A 16,119-nucleotide genomic window follows, 5' to 3' on the forward strand; every position below is an offset into this window, starting at 1 on the left:
CGCTCCGTAGTGTAACACCAAAGGTGAGTTGGTAACGCTAAGTGTGAATTGCGCTTACCACATGAAGTTGTACTCCAACCAAGTACAACAATGGAACAGGGCGTATCATCAAAGGGTCTCTGCAGCTTCGTCCCGCTGAAATAGAATCACGATAAAAACAAGCAATCTCCAGGTAGCAGAGCGGGATCAATGGAAGCGCTGAGACCAGATAAGAAGTTAAAAGGATTTATTTCCCATAATGCAACGTGTTTCACGGTCACCCGCTTCCTCAGGCATGTTGGGTTTAGCAGATTACAAGGTATATATAGGGAAAAGGGGTTAACCCCTTCAAGGAGGAAAATTTAATTAACCCCTTGAGGGGTCAAGCCCTTTAAGCCCTTCACAACAAGATAGAAGCACATAATAACATCACAACAAAGTACCCAATAAAACAAATACAATACAATTAAAAACAAATATTACATTTTAACAAAAAATTATTTAAAAATATTATAGTACTATATATAAAAAAAAAATAATTATATATTTTTTTTTCTCTTTTTTTTTCCCTTTATTTTTCCCATTTTTTTCTCCTTAATTTTTTTTTTTTTTCTCCTCTTTGCTCTTTTTTCTCTTCGATGTTTTAACGGGCATTTTCCAGTGTCTCATTAAGACCATCTGGAAATAAAGTAACCAAAGAAAAAATCCAGAAGGATTCCCTATTATTTAATCGCTGTATACGATTATGACTAAAAACTGGAATAGTTTCTAGTATAGTCAGCTTTAAAACATCAATGCATCTATCATGTTTAACCCCTTCCCGCTATTGGACGTATGCATACGTCCAGGCGAATTACACGTTTGCGCAAATGGACGTATGCATACGTCCAAGCGATCTCCTGCTCTGCCGCGGGCAGCGCAGGAGATCGCGGGTGGGACTCAGCTGTCAATCACAGCCGGAGTCCCACCGCAGCTGCCGGAGCCGCGATCGCGCCGGTCCCGGCAGCATTAACCCCATAGATGCCGTGATCAGTTCTGATCACGGCATCTACGGTGTTTGCAGGGGGAGCGCTCTCCCCCTGCCCATCAATCGCGGCGCCGCGATAAAATAAGGGGGATCGGGGGTGTCCAAGACACCCTCGATCCTCCTTGAAGAGATAGGAGTGAGGTGGCAGGGTTGCCACCCCTCCTATCCCTGCTATTGATCGGCGGAGCGGCCGACCAATAGCAGACGGGGCGGGGGGGTTAAAGTTCGGTTCCCGCCGCTATGCCCACCCATCGGTGTCCGGGCACAGCGGGGGGAACCGTGTAATAGCGGCGGCAGCGGCGGTCACTTACCCGGCGGCGGCGGCGGCTGTGATTACGGCGGCGGTGGAGGTAAGTATGACGCCACGTGTCCAGAGTCTGTTGCCTAGCAACATCTGCAGGGCGACAGCTTAGAGAGTGGTCTCTAAACTGTCGCCCTCCAGATGTTGCAAAACTACAACTCCCACCATGTCTTGACAGCTGTTTGCTGTGTTGGCATGCTGGGAGTTGTAGTTTTGCAAGATTTAGAGGGGTTCAGGCTGGAGATCACTGACAGTGGTCTCTAAACTGTAGCCCTCCAGATATTACAAAACTACAACTCCCAGCATGCCCAGACAGCAGTTTGCTGTCTTAGCATGCTGAGATTTGTAGTTTTGCAACATCTGGAGGGCCACAGTTTAGAGACCACTGTCAGTGATCTCCAGCCTGAACCCCTGTAAATCATGCAAAACTACAACTCCCAGCATTCAGGAACAGCAAATGGCTGTCTCGGCATGCTGGGAGTTGTACTTGCGTGCCTCCAGCTGTTGCATAACTACATCTCCCAGCATTCCCTTTGGCAATCAGTACATGCTGAGAGTTGTAGTTCTGCAACAGCTGGAGGCACACTGGTTGGGAAATACCGAGTTAGGTAATAGGTTCTATTACCTAACTCAGTATTTTCCAACCAGTGTGCCTCCAGCTGTTGCAAAACTACAACTCCCAGCATGCACGTTCTGTCAGTGCATGCTGGAAGTTGTAGTTTTGCCCCCCCCCCCCCCCCCCTCCCATGTGAATGTACAGGTTACATTCACACTGGCGACGGATTACAGTGAGTTCTCTGCTTCAAGTTTGAGCTGCAGCCGCCACAGCTCAAACTCCTAGCGGGAGACTCAGTGTAATCCGCCGTCAGTGTGAATGTAACCTAAAAACACTACACTACACTAACATAAAATAAAGAGTAAAACACTACATATACACACGTACACTGCCCCCCCCACCACCACCCCTTCCCCCCCAATAAAAATGAAAAACGTATCCTACAGCAGTGTTTCCAAAACGGAGCCTCCAGCTGTTGCAAAACAAAAACTCCCAGCATTTCCGGACAGCCATTGACTGTCCAAGCATGCTGGGAGTTTAGCAACAGCTGGAGGCACCCTGTTTGAGAATCACTGGTGTAGAATACCCCTAATGTCCACCCCTATGCAAATCCCTAATTTAGGCCTCAAATGCACATGGCGCTCTCTCACTTCGGAGCCCTGGCGTATTTCAAGGCAACAGTTTAGGGCCACATATGGGGTATTTCCGTACTCGGGAGAAATTGCCTAACAAATTTTGGGGGGCTTTTACTCCTTTTACCCCTTATGAAAAGGTAAAGTTGGGGTCTACACCAGCATGTTAGTGTAAAAAAAATACATTTTTGTACACTAACATACTGGTGTTGCCCCATACTTTAAAATTTCACAAGCGGTAAAAGAAAAAAAGCCTCCAAAATTTGTATCGCAATTTCTCCTGAGGACGGAGATACCCCATATGTGGGCGCAAAGTGTTCTGGGGGCGCACAACAAGGCTCAGAAGGGAGAGTGCACCATGTAAATTTGAGGTCTAAATTGGTGATTTGCACAGGGGTGGCTGATTTTACAGCGGTTCTGACATAAGTGCAAAACAATAAATACCCACATGTGACCCCATTTTGGAAACTACACCCCTCACGGAATGTAACAAGGGGTGCAGAGAGAATTTACACCCCACAGGTGTCTGACAGATCTTTGAAACAGGGGTCTGTGAAAATGAAAAATAAAATTTTTAATTTGCACAGCCCACTGTTCCAAAGATCCGTCAAATGCCAGTGGGGTGTAAATTCTCCCTGCACCCCTTATTACCTTCCGTGAGGGGTGTAGTTTTAAAAATGGGGTCACATGTGGGGGGGTCCACTGTTCTGGCACCACGGGGGGGCTTTGGAAATGCACATGGCCAAATTCTCTCTCCAAAAGCTCAATGATGCTCCTTCTCTTCTGAGCATTGTAGTTCGCCCCCAGTGCACTTCACGTCCACTTATTGGGTATTTCCATACTCAGAAGAGATGGGGTTACAAATTTTGGGGGGTATTTTCTGCTATTATCCCTTGTAAAAATGTAAAATTTGGGGGAAAACAAGCATTTTAGTGTAAAAAAATTTTTTTTTTTTTACATATGCAAAAGTCGTGAAACACCTGTGGGGTATTAAGGTTCACTTTACCCCTTGTTACGTTCCCCAAGGGGTCTAGTTTCCAAAATGGTATGCCATGTGGTTTTTTTTTTCTGTCCTGGCACCATAGGTGCTTCCTAAATGCGGCATGCCCCCAGAGCAAAATTTGCTTCCAAAAAGCCAAATGTGACTCCTTCTCTTCTGAGACCTGTAGTGCGCCAGCAGAGCACTTTTCATCCCCATATTGGGTGTTTTCTGAATCGGGAGAAATTGGGCTTCAAATTTTGGGGGGTATTTTCTGCTATTACCTTTTTTAAAAATGTAAAATTTTTGCTAAACCAAGCATTTTTGGTAAAAAAAAATATTTTTTTTTTTACATATGCAAAAGTCGTGAAACACCTGTGGGGTATTAAGGTTCACTTTATCCCTTGTTACGTTCCTCAAGGAGTCTAGTTTCCAAAATGGTATGCCATGTCGTTTTTTTTTGCTGTCCTGGCACCATAGGGGCTTCCTAAATGCGACATGCCCCCCGAGCAAAATTTGCTCTCAAAAAGCCAAATATGACTCCTTCTCTTCTGAGCATTGTAGTTCGCCCGTAATGCACTTCAGGTCAACTTATGGGGTACCTCCATACTCAGAAGAGATGGGGTTACAAATTTTGGGGGGTATTTTCTGCTATTAACCCTTGCAAAAATGTGAAATTTGGGGGGAAACACACATTTTAGCGAAATTTTTTTTTTTTTTTTTACATATGCAAAAGTCATGAAACACCTGTGGGGTATTAAGGCTCACTTAATTCCTTGTTACGTTCCTCAAGGGGTCTAGTTTCCAAAATGGTATGCCATGTTTTTTTTTTTTTTTTTCTGTTTTGGCACCATAGGGGCTTCCTTAATGCAACATGCCCCCAAAAAACCATTTCAGAAAAACGTACTCTCCAAAATCCCCTTGTCGCTCCTTCGCTTCTGAGCCCTCTACTGCGCCCGCCGAACAATTTACATAGACATATGAGGTATGTGCTTACTCGAGAGAAATTGGGCTACAAATTCAAGTATAAATTTTATCCTTTTACCCCTTGTAAAAATTCAAAAATTGGGTCTACAAGAACATGCAAGTGTAAAAAATGAAGATTTTGAATTTTCTCCTTCACTTTGCTGCTTTTCCTGTGAAACACCTAAAGGGTTAAAACGCTTACTGAATGTCATTTTGAATACTTTGGGGGGTGTAGTTTTTATAATGGGGTCTTTGAAATCCACTTCAAACCTGAACTGGTCCATGAAAAATAGCGAGTTTGAAAATTTTGTGAAAAATTGTAAAATTGCTGCTGAACTTTGAAGCCCTCTGGTGTCTTCCAAAAGTAAAAACTCATAAATTTTATGATGAAAATATAAAGTAGACATATTGTATATGTGAATCCCCAAAAAAAAATATTTGGAATATCCATTTTCCTTACAAACAGAGAGCTTCAAAGTTAGAAAAATGCTAAATTTTCAATTTTTTCATCAAATTTTGGGATTTTTCACCAAGAAAGGATGCAAGTTACCACAAAAATTTACCACTATGTTAAAGTAGAATATGTCACGAAAAAACAATCTCGGAATCAGAATGATAACTAAAAGCATTCCAGAGTTATTAATGTTTAAAGTGACAGTGGTCAGATGTGCAAAAAAGGGCTGCGTCCTAGAGGTGAAAATGGGCTGTGTCCTTAAGGGTTTAAGAAGTAAGTGGCGTGAGACACTATGTAGAACAAAACCATTTTTAATGTTAGATCTATGTTTGTTCATACGTGACCGCACCGTCTGTACGGTGCGGCCAAGGTATTGAAGCCCACACGAGCATGTAAGTAGATAGATAGCAAACGAACTATCACAGGAATAATGATTTCTTATTTGGAAACTTTTTTTTTTTTTATACTCCACAGTATCTAAAAAAAGTTTCCAAATAAAAAATCATTATTCCTGTGATAGTTCGTTTGCTATCTATCTACTTACTTGCTCGTGTGGGCTTCAATACGTTGGCCGCACCGTACAGACGGTGCGGTCACGTATGAACAAACATAGATCTAACATTAAAAATGGTTTTGTTCTACATAGTGTCTCACGCCACTTACTTCTTAAACATGATAGATGCATTGATGTTTTAAAGCTGACTATACTAGAAACTATTCCAGTTTTTAGTCATACCGTATATACTCGAGTATAAGCCGACCCGAGTATAAGCCAAGACCCCTAATTTCAACCCAAAATCCCAGGAAAAGTTATTGACTCGAGTATAAGCCTAGGGTGGGAAATACATCATCCCCCCCCCTGTAATCATCCAGACCCGTCATTAACATCCTCATCATCATCACCGCCTGTCATCATCCAGACCCTCATCATCATCACCTGTCATCATCCCCTTGTCATCATCCCACACATCCCCCCTTCATCATCCCCTTGTCATCATCCCACACATCCCCCCTTCATCATCCCCTTGTCATCATCCCACACATCCCCCCTTCATCATCCCCTTGTCATCATCCCCACCCCCCTTCATCATCCCCTTGTAATCATCCCACACACACCCCTTCATCATCCCCACCCCCCTTCATCATCCCACCCCCCCCCTTCATCATCCTCTTGTCATCATCCCACACCCCCCCCCTTCATCATCCTCTTCTCATCATCTGCCCTCAGTGGTCTTCAACCTGCGGACCTCTAGAGGTTTCAAAACTACAACTCCCAGCAAGCCCGGGCAGCCATCGGCTGTCCGGGCTTGCTGGGAGTTGTAGTTTTGAAACCTCCGGAGGTCCGCAGGTTGAAGACCACTGCGGCCTTCGACATCATCCAGCCCCCGCTCACCCCCCTTTAGTTCTGTACAGTACTCACCTCCGCTCGGCGCTGGTCCGGTCCTGCAGGGCTGTCCGGAGAGGAGGTGGTCCGGTGGGATAGTGGTTCCGGGCTGCTATCTTCACCGGGGGCGCCTCTTCTCCGCGCTTCCGGCCCGGAATAGAGGCGTTGCCTTGACAATGACGCAGAAGTACGTTGGCAATGAACGTACCTCTGCGTCGTTGTCAAGGCAACGTGACTATTCTGGGGCGGGGCCCGAAGCGCTTAGAAGAGGCCTCCCCGGTGAAGATAGCAGCCTGGAACCACTATCCCACCGGACGACCTCCTCTCCGGACAGCCCTGCAGCACCGGACCAGCGCAGAGCGGAGGTGAGTACTGTACAGAACTAAAGGGGGGTGAGAGGGGGCTGGATGATGTCGAAGGCCGCAGTGGTCTTCAACCTGCGGACCTCCGGAGGTTTCAAAACTACAACTCCCAGCAAGCCCGGACAGCCGATGGCTGCCCGGGCTTGCTGGGAGTTGTAGTTTTGAAACCTCTGGAGGTCCGCAGGTTGAAGACCACTGCGGATGGATTAAACGGGGATTAAACCCTAAATTGCACTCTGTCACAGAGTGTTAAGAATGGTGTGAACTGGTTTTTATACTGTCTACAGACTAGTATATGCAGATGATTTTTTGTGGGAAAAATACACAGAATTGCGCTGCAAAATCTTTCCTGCCTCCTGTGATAAGGTTCATGAAGTTCAGGCAGCTTGTTGATATGTATGAGGCAACGAAAAGCTATCTGCCCCTCTGATAAAATGCTGAATGAAGTGACTGGGAGCTTAATGGCTGGCGTCAAAATCGTCAGTGACAACAAGCACTGCACTCCTCTCTGTCCACAACACTGATGTAACTAGCAGTTGGCAGTGGAAAGCTGTGGTACAATCAATTCAGCGTCTCTGTGTAACACACACAGACACGCAGTCCGTCCTATCTCTGCAGTGTATATGGCATGAAATGAGCAGCCGCAAGATGGCTGCCGATTATATAGGGCTGTGACATCACAGGAGTCAATGAATGCTGAGAGGCTGCATCCCACATGTGATTCAGGGTCATCCTCCCTTCCCGCCTTGCCTTCCCCCCTTGCCTTCCCGCCTTCCCAGCATCCCCTGCTTCTCTTTATGCTGGCATAGGACCTGTTTGTAGCCTTACTTCTTGAATGGGTAAGTGTGTCTAAAACCGTATTAGAATAACTCTTGGCCATTAATAGGGTGCAATCAACCTCAAGGCTGTAAGACTTGAGGCGGTGACAGAATTGTGTCCCTTGCAACACCAGGTTCTGTCTGAGAGGAAGTGTCCAATATGTCCTTCGACTCATCGAAATTATTTGGGCAAACTAGGATCTCTTGGGCCAGAACAGTATTACTGACATTACCGAAGCCTGGTCCTGTCTGATCTTCCTTAATACTCTCAGGATCATGGACACTAGATAGAATAAATAAGCTAGACTGAAAATCCATGGAATAATCATGGCATCCACTAAGGGATTGTCCTCTGGGTATAGGGAACAGAATTTCTCGAGTTTGGTGTTGTTTCTTGTGGCTATAAGGTCCACTTCCGGAATGCCCCACATCTTGGTTAACTGTAGAAAAAACAGAGGATCCGGTGACCATTCCCCTGGAACTACTAGGTTTCAGGACAAACTGTCTGTGAGAAAATTCAGAGCTCTCCTAATGTAAACAGTGGAAATCTCTGATACCCATTTCTCTGCCCATGCCATGATCCTCCCTACTTCCTTGAGTAGGGGTTTCAATCTGGTGCCTCCCTGCTTGTTGATGTAATACACAGACACTATATTGTGTGACCTGATTTTTTCTGCCCTGTTCATAAGATAGGGCGCAAAGCGACACAGGGCCAGATGTATTGCTCTCAATTTTTCTGACATTTGAGGACAGGGTTTTCTCCATCAGCTTCCAAGTTCTCTGAGCTGACATCTGAAGCATGTGGGCTCCCCAAACGATGTCCGAGGCAACTGTGATAAGTATGATTCAATTTGGGTCCTCTAATATATGCGCCATCCTGTAGGCATGCCCACCAAGCTAGGGAAATACGAACTGGAGAGGTCTCATCATACAGTCTCTTCTTAGTGTCTAGGCTTGAAAGAGACCTGTTCCAATGGTTGAGGACTTCTGCCTAAAGAAGTCTCAAGTGCCACAAGGTCCACGGAACAGCATCTATTGTGGAGGACATTAGACCTAGAATCTTCATCAAAGTTTTTAACCCCTTAAGGACTCAGGGTTTTTCCATTTTTGTACTTTTGTTTTTTCTTCCTCACCCTCTAAAAATCATAACGCTTTCAGTTTTTCACCTACAGACCTATATATGGGTTTGTTTTTTGCGCTACCAATTTTACTTTGTAATGACAGAAGTAATTTCACCACAAAATTATTTGTGGGACAAAATAAAAAAGAAAACGTAATTTTGTAAATCTTAGCGGCTACCATTTCTACACAGTGCACTTTTCTGTAAAATTGATAATTTATATTTATTCTGTAGGTCCATACGATTACAAGGATACTCAATTTATGTAGTTTTTATTTTATTATACTACTTTAAAAAAATTATAACTACATGTACCAAAATTTGTATGTTTAAAATTGTTATTTTCTGACCCCTTTTTTATTTTTCGGCAAATGGGACTATATGAGGGCTAATTTTTTGTACTGTGGTCTGTACTTTTTATCGGTACCATTTTTGTTTTGATGTGACTTTTTGATCGCTTTCTATAAATTTTTTTAGGGTATATAATATGACCATAAATTTTGGAATTTGCAACTTTGGACTTTTTTCATGTATACGCCATTGACCGTGCGGTTTAATTAATGTTATATTTTGATAGTTCAGACATTTACGCACCCGGCCATGTCACATGTTTATTTTTATTATGTTTACATATTTTTAGGGGTGAATTCACATTTATTAACTTTTTTTTACACCATTTTTTTGTCCTTTTCTTCTGACTGCATAAACTGTTCAATGCTTTGCCATAGCATAGATCAGTGTTACCTGAGCTTTGCAGCAACAGGCATGGAGCAGCAGATCACCGATCGGACAGTGAGTAGGCAGGTAAGGACATCACCCCCCCCCCCGCCCTCTCAGCTGTTCAGTACACCGTGAACACTAAGGACGCAAGAAAATCTCATCTTGACTGTACGGACTGTACTCTGTTCTAAATTTCTTCTTGATTATGAATTGGTTGAGATATCTTAGATTTATTATCAACCTGTTTTTGCCCAAAGGCTTGGGAACTAGAAAAATGGGAGTAAACTCCCTTTTCTACTTTGGAAGAGGGAACAGGTTCGACTGCTCTTAACACGGGAAAATCCAAAATAGACTCCTCTAAAATCTTCTTCCGTAGAGATGTTAGCTGTGGAGAAATCAAAACAATATTCCAGGTAACATAGGTGGAATTTCGTGGAGTTATCCCCTCCCCATGGTCGAAGCCAGAGGGCCCTATGGGAGGCTGTGGAGAGGGCCATGGCCCTAGAAGCCAAAGTCATTGTTACGCCTAGCGCTCCGGGTCCCCGCTCCTCCCCGGAGCGCGTACGGCGTCTCTCTCTCCGCAGCGCCCCGGTCAGTCCCGCTGACCGGGAGCGCTGCACTGTCATGGCCGTCGGGGATGCGATTCGCACAGCGGGACGCGCCCGCTCGCGAGTCGCATCCCAGGTCACTTACCCGTTCCCGTCCCCTGCTGTCATGTGCTGGCGCGCGCGGCTCCGCTCTCTAGGGCGCGCGCGCGCCAGCTCCCTGAGACTTAAAGGGCCAGTGCACCAATGATTGGTGCCTGGCCCAATTAGCTTAATTGGCTTCCATCTGCTCCCTGCCTTTATCTGACCTCCTCCTATGCACTTCCTTGCCGGATCTTGTTGCCTTGTGCCAGTGAAAGCGTTTTGTGTGTCCAAAGCCTGTGTACCAGTACTACTGCTATCCACCCTGACTACGAACCTTGCCGCCTGCCCCCGACCTTCTGCTACGTCCGACCTTGCTTCTGTCTACTCCCTTGTACCGCGCCTATCTTCAGCAGCCAGAGAGGTTGAGCCGTTGCTAGTGGATACGACCTGGTCACTACCGCCGCAGCAAGTCCATCCCGCTTTGCGGCGGGCTCTGGTGAAAACCAGTAGTGACTTAGAACCGGTCCACTAGCACGGTCCACGCCAATCCCTCTCTGGCACAGAGGATCCACCTCCTGCCAGCCAGCATCGTGACAGTAGATCCGGCCATGGATCCCGCTGAAGTTCCTCTGCCTGTTGTCGCCGACCTCCCCACACTGGTCGCCCAGCAAGCCCGACAGATTGCCCAACAAGATCACCAGCTGTCGTACTTGACCACCATGACTCAGCAACTCCAGTCGCAGCTACAGCAGATTCAGTCTCAGCTACAGCAGCAGCAACCATCTCCTCCGCCAGCTCCTGCACCTCTTCCGCAGCGAGTGGCCACTCCTAGCCTCCGCCTGTCCTTGCCGGACAAATTTAATGGGGACTCTAAGTTTTGCCGTGGCTTTCTTTCGCAATGTTCCCTGCATTTGGAGATGATGTCGGATCAGTTTCCTACTGAAAGGTCTAAGGTGGCTTTCGTAGTCAGCCTTCTGTCTGGAAAAGCCCTGTCATGGGCCACACCGCTCTGGGACCGCAATGACCCCGTCACTGCCTCTGTACACTCCTTCTTCTCGGAAATTCGAAGTGTCTTTGAGGAACCTGCCCGAGCCTCTTCTGCTGAGACTGCCCTGTTGAACCTGGTCCAGGGTAATTCTTCCGTTGGCGAGTACGCCATACAATTCCGTACTCTTGCTTCTGAACTTTCCTGGAATAATGAGGCCCTCTGCGCGACCTTTAAAAAAGGCCTATCCAGCAACATTAAAGATGTTCTGGCCGCACGAGATACTCCTACCAACCTGCATGAACTCATTCATCTAGCCACTCGCATTGACATGCGTTTTTCTGAGAGGCATCAAGAGCTCCGCCAGGAAAAAGACTTAGATCTCTGGACACCTCTCCCACAGTCTCCATTGCAATCTGCGCCTAGGCCTCCCGCCGAGGAGGCCATGCAAGTGGATCGGTCTCGCCTGACCCTGGAAGAGAGGAATCGCCGTAAGGAAGAGAATCTTTGTCTGTACTGTGCCAGTACCGAGCATTTCTTGGTGGATTGCCCTATCCGTCCTCCACGCCTGGGAAACGTACGCACGCACCCAGCTCACGTGGGTGTGGCGTCTCTTTGCTCTAAGTCTGCTTCTCCACGTCTCACGGTGCCTGTACGGATTTCTTCTTCAGCCAGCTCTTCCCTCTCAGCCGTGGCCTGCCTGGACTCTGGTGCCTCTGGGAATTTTATTCGGGAGTCCTTGGTGAATAAATTCCGCATCCCGGTGACCCGTCTTGTCAAGCCACTCCACATTTCCGCGGTCAACGGAGCCAGGTTGGATTGCACCGTGCGTTTCCGCACGAAGCCCCTCCTAATGTGCATCGGACCTCATCATGAGAAAATTGAGTTTTTGGTCCTCCCCAATTGCACTTCTGAAGTTCTCCTTGGACTACCCTGGCTTCTACACCATTCCCCAACCCTGGATTGGTCCACAGGGGAGATCAAGAGCTGGGGTACCTCTTGCTTCAAGGACTGCCTTAAACCGGTTACCATTACTCCCTGCCGTGACCCTGTGGTTCCTCCTGTATCCGGTCTCCCTAAGGTCGTTATGGACTCTGCCCGCCTTAAGAAGTGCCTCTCCCCCTCTCCCAGTCCAGTCAGGCAAGCCTCGGTGCCTCCTCATGGCCCTCGTCCTGGTGTCACACTGCCCCGTGCCAGGCCTCGCCCTCTGCCCTCCCTCCCCATTCCCACTCCTGCTGTACTGCCTGCCGTTGAGGAATCCCTCCATCCTTTCCTGGTGTCCTCATCCCAGGGGAGGCAGTTACCGGACAAAGAGAAGGGGAGACCTAAGGGGGGGGGGTACTGTTACGCCTAGCGCTCCGGGTCCCCGCTCCTCCCCGGAGCGCGTACGGCGTCTCTCTCTCCGCAGCGCCCCGGTCGGTCCCGCTGACCGGGAGCGCTGCACTGTCATGGCCGTCGGGGATGCGATTCGCACAGCGGGACGCGCCCGCTCGCGAGTCGCATCCCAGGTCACTTACCCGTTCCCGTCCCCTGCTGTCATGTGCTGGCGCGCGCGGCTCCGCTCTCTAGGGCGCGCGCGCGCCAGCTCCCTGAGACTTAAAGGGCCAGTGCACCAATGATTGGTGCCTGGCCCAATTAGCTTAATTGGCTTCCATCTGCTCCCTGCCTTTATCTGACCTCCTCCTATGCACTTCCTTGCCGGATCTTGTTGCCTTGTGCCAGTGAAAGCGTTTTGTGTGTCCAAAGCCTGTGTACCAGTACTACTGCTATCCACCCTGACTACGAACCTTGCCGCCTGCCCCCGACCTTCTGCTACGTCCGACCTTGCTTCTGTCTACTCCCTTGTACCGCGCCTATCTTCAGCAGCCAGAGAGGTTGAGCCGTTGCTAGTGGATACGACCTGGTCACTACCGCCGCAGCAAGTCCATCCCGCTTTGCGGCGGGCTCTGGTGAAAACCAGTAGTGACTTAGAACCGGTCCACTAGCACGGTCCACGCCAATCCCTCTCTGGCACAGAGGATCCACCTCCTGCCAGCCGGCATCGTGACAGTCATCTGTTCAGCAGCAGCCTCCACAATATAATCCATGGCCAAATTAATTTTTCTTGAAATTATCAAGAATCACATCCCTTTCGTCCCTAGAATCCATATCATCCTGAATCTGGGAAAACCATTTCTTAAGGGTCCTGCTGACATCATGAGTGGCAGAAGCTACAAGGTGTGAGCCTGAAGCTGCGGAATAGGCTTTCTTAGGAGTGATCTCCATGTGGTGATCCATCAAATCCTTCAGGTTGGCCCCGTCTTCGGCTGGAACGCTTAGATAATTTAGCAATAGCTATGTCCACTATTGGATCCAACTGGGGTTCCAAGTCCTACCGAGGTTTCATGACCCAGTGCTCCATGCACATTGAGCTCATGGCGGACCAGTTCTCCACAGAATGAGCAAAGGTGGCTTTTGTCATTAGTCTCCTTTCGGGAAGGGCCTTGACCTGGGCAACTCCGCTGTGGGATCGCAGTGATGTCATCACTACCAATCTCCAGGCATTCCTGTCGGAATTTCGCACTGTCTTCGAGGAACCTGCTAATGCTTCCTCCGCTGAGACGGCTCTGCTGAGTCTTTCTCAGGGCAACTCCACTGTTGGTGAGTACGCCATCCGGTTCCGAACCCTGGCGTCGGAGTTGGCCTGGAATAATGAAGCTCTCTGCGCTACCTTTAAGAGAGGATTATTGAGTCAAATTAAGGATGTTCTCGCTGCCCAGGAGTTGCCATCTAACCTGAACGAACTAATACAATTGGCATCCCGGATCGATAGCCGTTTCTCAGAGTGACGAGAGGAGCTACGTCAAGAATGGGAATCTGCACGACCTCGACGCTTCCCTCGGTTGGCGCCAGTCTTCCAGCAACCACCGCAATCTTCTACCTTACCCCCCGCAGTGGAGGCTATGCAAGTGGATCGGTCTTGCCTGACCCTGCAGGAAAGGACTCACCAAAGAACCGAAAATCTTTGTCTATACTGCGCCAGTGCAGACCACTGCCTTAAGAACTGTCCTCTGCGTCCTCAGCCACAGGGAAACACTCGCACCTAGGGTTTGTTGAAGAGGCCTCCCTAGGTGTGAATTCTTCCTCTCCATGCTTGATTATGATGGTTCAGCTCTTCTTCCTTCCAAAGTGAACCTCTCTGTTCTGGCCTTCCTTGACTCTGGCTCTGCGGGAAACTTTATTGATGCCTCTCTAGTACATAAGTATCGACTGACAGTTTTACGCCTCCTGAAACCACTGTTCATCTCTACGGTCAATGGAGAAAAACTGGACTGTACCGTGCTATACCACACTGAACCCCTGTTGATGCAGGTCAGAGTCTCCCATAGGGAGAACTTGTCCTTCTATGTACTCCCACACTGTACTTCTCCTCTCTTGCTTGGTCTCCCTTGGTTGCAGCTACATGCCCCACAGCTGGATTGGAAAACCGGAGAAGTCCTTCGCTGGGGTCCGCCCTGCAACAATCACTGCATTCACGTACGTGTGACCAAGTTGGAACCTTCATCTAGACCTCTACCTGGGTTACCTTCCTTCCTCCAGGAATTTGCTGATGTCTTCAGCGAAAAGCAAGCAGAAGTTTTGCCTCCACATCGTCCATACGATTGTCCAATAGACTTGCTGCCTGGCACCACACCTTCCAGGGCCCGTATCTACCCCTTGTCTGTTCCTGAAACCCTGGCCATGTCAACCTATATCCAGGAGAACCTACAGAAAGGATTTATCAGGAAGTCCTCTTCTCCTGCCAGAGCTGGGTTCTTCTTCGTGGAAAAGAAAGATGGGGCCTTACATCCTTGCATCGATTACCGGGGACTGAATAAAATCACAGTTAAAAACCATTATCCCCTTCCATTAATCTCAGAGTTTTTTGACCGTCTGCGAGGTGCCAGGATTTTCTCCAAATTGGATCTTCATGGTGCCTATAACTTAATTCATATAAGAGAAGGGGACGTGTGGAAGACCGCGTTCAATACTCGTGATGGACATTTCGAATATCATGTTATGCCTTTCAGACTTTGTAATGCTCCAGCAGTCTTACAGGATTTTGTCAACGACATTTTTCGGGACCTTCTCTACTCCTGTGTCGTTGTCTATTTGGATGACATCTTCATCTATTCACCCGATCTCCGCACTCACAGTCACCATCTCCGTCAACCATCACAAGAACTTGCTTTATCTTCAGAGTGCCCATCATCTCAATCCTCGTCAGGCTCGCTGGTTCCTGTTCTTCTCCAGATGTAACTTTTTTATTCATTTTCGCCCTGCGGAGATGAATTTTCGGGCTGATGTTCTATCTAGATCTTCAGAGGTACAAGACCTGGAATCCCATCTGCAACATATTGGCCCTCATTTACTAGAGTCCAACCGACTCTTTCTCGGTTATTGCGCCTAAATTTTAGTCGCAACGTCTGTGCGACCAATTATGCGACCAAATTTTAGTCGCACAACCGACATTTTAGAAAACACTGAGTGGTTTTTTTTTCACTCTGCAATGGGCGTGTTTTATGCAAAAATGGCCGTTTAACTGACCAAAAAAACAAAAAATACTCGGAGTATTTCCAAAATCACTCAAGAAAAAGTGTGAGTTTGCCTCACACAATAACCGGCAGCCAAGAGGACGAGTGAAATTCCAAAAATGGAGTGATTTCTAACAAGGGACCGTTTACCATTGTGTTTTGTGTGAAAGTAACTTGGTTTATAACCGGAAAACATTTTGTACAGTTAAACACTTTTATGAATAAAGTATTTAATGTTTGAGTGATAATTTTTTTTTTTTTACATTATAACACCTGAATAATTTTAATTAATGAAACTGTTTATAAACAAACTAGTCCAAAACCTTTTGACCCACACAAATACATTTTTATTTATAAATGGTCTTTAAGGTCCAAAAAAAGTTTGTGTTACGTGTTTGGAGTTTGTGCGACACAATTGACTAGTGCGACACAAAAAAAACAGTGCGATAGAAAAATAACCGACATGTGTGACAGAATAGTAAATAAACCTGGAAAAAAAATTGAGTGATATAGAAAAAACTCCACAATAAACACTCCACTTTTAGTAAATGAGGGCCATTGTCTCTGACCGAGGAGTCCAGTTCGTTTCTAAATTCTGGAGGGCACTCTGTTCACGACTACAAGTTAATTTGGATTTCTCCTCTACCTATCACC

At 47.1% G+C, this 16,119-nt stretch overlaps 1 long non-coding RNA gene across 1 annotated transcript in view; it reads left to right on the forward strand.

The window, feature by feature from the left end:
- The window catches only part of LOC130290527 (uncharacterized), a 62,167-nt gene that overhangs the window by 22,611 nt on the left and 23,437 nt on the right, over positions 1-16,119 (forward strand). Inside the window, exon 2 of the long non-coding RNA XR_008847625.1 lies at positions 9,312-9,382. This is a non-coding gene — a long non-coding RNA (uncharacterized LOC130290527). The remainder of the gene's footprint in view (positions 1-9,311; positions 9,383-16,119) is intronic.

Source organism: Hyla sarda, chromosome 9 (genome assembly GCF_029499605.1).
Source record: "Hyla sarda isolate aHylSar1 chromosome 9, aHylSar1.hap1, whole genome shotgun sequence".
In the NCBI taxonomy this organism is placed as follows: domain Eukaryota; kingdom Metazoa; phylum Chordata; class Amphibia; order Anura; family Hylidae; genus Hyla; species Hyla sarda.